Raw genomic sequence first — 4,058 nt, forward strand, 5'->3', positions numbered from 1 at the left:
TTAAAGTGATCCATTTGTTGTACATCCATCATAAACAAGGACTAAAGTCAAGGATGCAGTCACAGGAAGCACTGGTCTAGGTCAGACCCCAAAATGGGGAGAAATAATGTGTTCTTGGTATCTTAATAGTCAGTAAAATTCAATATATGTCTTACAAGCAAATAATAGAAATGGAAGGAAAGTAATTCTAAAATGTAAGATGGAATTTTGACAGGGCAGGGGAAGACCCACTTAGGAGACAAAGAGTTAACCTTGACTTTCAAAGAACTACAAATGAGTGAAGGAGAGAGAGAAACAAGTTACCTATTTATACTAAGAAAGGAAGTGATGCAGTCACCTTCCTTCAAATCAGGAACAGATTTGACTAGCCATAGTTTGCCAGGATGAGTGGGCCACCTAAATTATGTGACTGGAGGAGGTTCACTTAGTCAGAGTCACTGATGTTGCATCAAAGTCACATAATTCTCCAACCAAAACAATTAGCCCACAGAAACTTTCAGTAGTTGTGACTGATGACAGTGCTGGAACCTTCAACACATCACTTCCTTAGCACTTGAAAATCTTTCTGAAGATTTTCTTCAGTTTTATATTTTGCTTTTCTCTTTTTTTGGAGGGTGAGGGGGACAGTGCTGAAGTTTGAACTCAGGGCCTCCTGCTTATGGGGCAGGTACTCTATCACGTGAGCCATACCTTCAGACCTTTTTGCTCTTTTAGTTATTTTTCTGGTATGATCTCTTGTCCTTAGCCTGGGCAAGCCAGGACTTCAATCCTCCTACTTATGCCTTCCAAGTATCTGGGATGACAATACACACCACCATACCCAGTTTGTTTTTTGTTGTTGAGATGGGGTCTCACTAATTTTTTGCCCCAGCTGGCATCCAACCTCAATGCTTCACCTTCCAAGTAGCTGGGATTATAGGTGTGAACCATTGTTCTGGGAAAGATTTTTTTCATTTTAATGTGAAAAACTCTAAGCTACACAACACACAAAGTAAAATTGAAAAATATTCTCTGTAGCATGTTAAAAATACAAAAGATATTTTAAAGGCTATAATACTTTAAGTTAAATCAATAGCACCAGATTTAAAATAAAGATATCATAACAAAATGCAGAGCAATATTCTAAAAGAACTCACCAAAAATAAAAAGTATTAGAACTAATTGTCAAATCCTGCAGAGTTGCAAACTCAGTTGACTTTCTATACAATGACCAATCCAAGGAGGAAATGAAGACCTACAATTCCTTTTACAAACTATAAGGATTAATATCACAGGTTCTAAGTCAGACAGTTTGAGTTTAAGGCCCAACCTCTGCTACTTACTGTGGGATATGTGAATTACCTGAACACAAGTTGCCTCAGTTGCCTCATCCGTATAAATGGAAATAAGTCAGCACCCACTTCAGAATTCCCATGAGAATAAATCAGTTAATGCATGGGAATTGCTTCAAACAGCTACGGGACACAGTCATAGCAAGCATTCAAAACATGCTAACTACATAAAAGACAATTTAACATAAGCAAGTACATAGAGCAGTAACTACAAAGTCCTACAGCTATAGCAGTCAGTGTCTTGGGAGTCGGCTGTGTATCCCCAGGGGACTTGTTTGACTTTGCTATTTATCTGCATTGCTTCAGACTCTGCTAAGTTCTCTGCAGAGTGCACACGTCTTTTGTCTCCATCACTTCCACATCTAACCATGTGATTTTCCAATCAAAATAGCCTTCCCATCTCCCCTGTCGACTTCCCCTTTCCCCACCTACTCTGACTCAGGTTCTCCTGTCTCTGTCCTCCAGCACTGCCACAGCCCCCAAGACCAACTCCTTCCTCTATTATTCCTGGGATAATCAGGCAAATCACGTCACTCCCCTGCCTAAAAAATGTCAAGGTTATCCTGGTGTCCCAAGCCTTCTATGCTGTGTATATGTGTCCCCTCTAAAGAAGGGTCAAGAGTGCTTGTAGCACACTGTACTCTTTTTGCTGGCTCTCTTTCCATTCCCTTTGTCCATATTGTCTTCTCTTTCATGCAATGCCCTCTGACATGCATGGACCCTCTTTGATTGGCTCACACCTAATCATTCTTTATACCACAAACCACCATCTCCAGATCTTGACTTGCAACCTATTCTCTCCCAAAATGACTGTCTCAAGTTTTCTGTAACACTTTCCAAATATCTCCAGCATTTCGCTTTGTATCCTACTTTATAATTTTATTTTGGGTCCTGCATACTATGATTTTCTTGGAAATACTACTTGCTTAATTTTATTCTTCTCTTCCAGGTGATCCAGAGTACCTTGTACACAGTGAAAACAATGACCCATCTATTCCTGATCACCATGGTATCTCTAGCACAGAGCGTGGCACATAGTGAGCACTCAATAATAGTGAGCCATGTGTACACCTGTAATCCCAGCATTCAGAAGCTGAAGTGGAAGGATGGTGAATTCAAGGCCAGCCGTGGTTTCAGAGCCAAACAGGGATAGTCAGACTTTTGTTGGTGTGACAAAATACATGACACATAAACAACGTAGGGGAGGAACAATTTTTTTGGCATATGGTTTCAGAGGTTTCAATCCATGTACTACTGGCTCATTACACTGGCCTGAGACCAAGCCAAACATCATGGTGGAAGAGGCATGTCGAGGAGGCCCTGTTCACCCCATGATGGATCGGAAGCAAAGACAAAGAAGAGGGGACTGGGGCCAGGTATGTCTTTCCAGAGCACACCCCAGTGACCCATTTCCTCCAACTAAGAACCCACCCCTAAAGGTTTTTACCACCTCCAAAATAATGCCACTAACTGGGGATCAAACTTCCATACTGTGGTGACACTTCCTATCCAACCATAACAGAGACATTACCTCTAAGAAATATTGAAAAAGAAGGAGGCAAAAAAGGAAAGGAAAGAGGAAGGAAGAAAAGAAGTTACAAGAAAGTTTCCTAAAATGTCTCCTAACTTCAAACTATACTACAGAGTCATAGCAATAAAAACAGCATGGCACTGGCACAAAAACAGATATGAAGACCATTAGAAAGAATAGAGCACCCAGAGATGAATCCATACAGCCACCCCCACCTTATTTTTGACAAAGGAGTAAAAACATATGATGGAGAAAAGACAGCCTCTTCAACAAATGTTGCAGGAAAAAGTGGTTAACTGACTGCAAAAAAACAGAAACTAGATCAATGCCTGTCACCCTGTACTAGTATAAAGTCAAAGTGGATTATATGCCTTAATATCAGACCCAAAACCTTTCAGTTAGTACAGGAAAGAACAGGGAATACTCTGGAAGCAATAGGTATAGGCAAGGACTTCCTCACTTGAACTCAAGCGACCCAGCAACTAAAAGAAAGGATGGACAAACAGGACTGCATGAAATTAAGAAGCTTCTGCACAACAAAAGAAATGGTCTCTAAATTGAAGAGACCACTCACAAAGTGGGAGAAAATCTTTGCTAGCTACACATCAGACAAAGGACTGATAACCAGAATATACAGGAAGTGCAAGAAACTAAATGCCCCAAAAATCAATGAGACAATAAAGAAGTAGGCAACTGAACTAACAGAACTTTTTCAAAGAAAGAAGTCCAAATGGCCAAAAAACACATGAAAAAATGTTCATCGGCCCTGGCCATAAAGGAAATGCAAATCAAAACCACACTAAGATTCCACCTCACCCCTGTTAGAATAGCCATCATCAAAAACACCAACAACAAAAGTTGGCAAGGATGCGGAGAAAAGGAATCCTCATACACTGCTAGTGGGAATATAAGCTAGGATAATCACGCTGGAAAACCATACGGAGGCTTCTTAAAAATATAAACATAGATCTGCCATGTAATCCAGCAACACCACTCTTAAAATATATTTGAAGGAATGTGACTCAGTTTATTACAAAGGCACCTGCACACCCATGTTTATTGCAGCATTATTCACAATAGCCAAGCTATGAAAACAGCCAAGATGCCCTACTAACTTGGATCAAGAAAATGTGGTATTTATACACCATGGAATTTTACTCAGCCACAAAAAAAAATGAAATTCTGTCATGTATAGG

This window comes from Castor canadensis, chromosome 6 (assembly GCF_047511655.1).
Source record: "Castor canadensis chromosome 6, mCasCan1.hap1v2, whole genome shotgun sequence".
Taxonomy (NCBI): domain Eukaryota; kingdom Metazoa; phylum Chordata; class Mammalia; order Rodentia; family Castoridae; genus Castor; species Castor canadensis.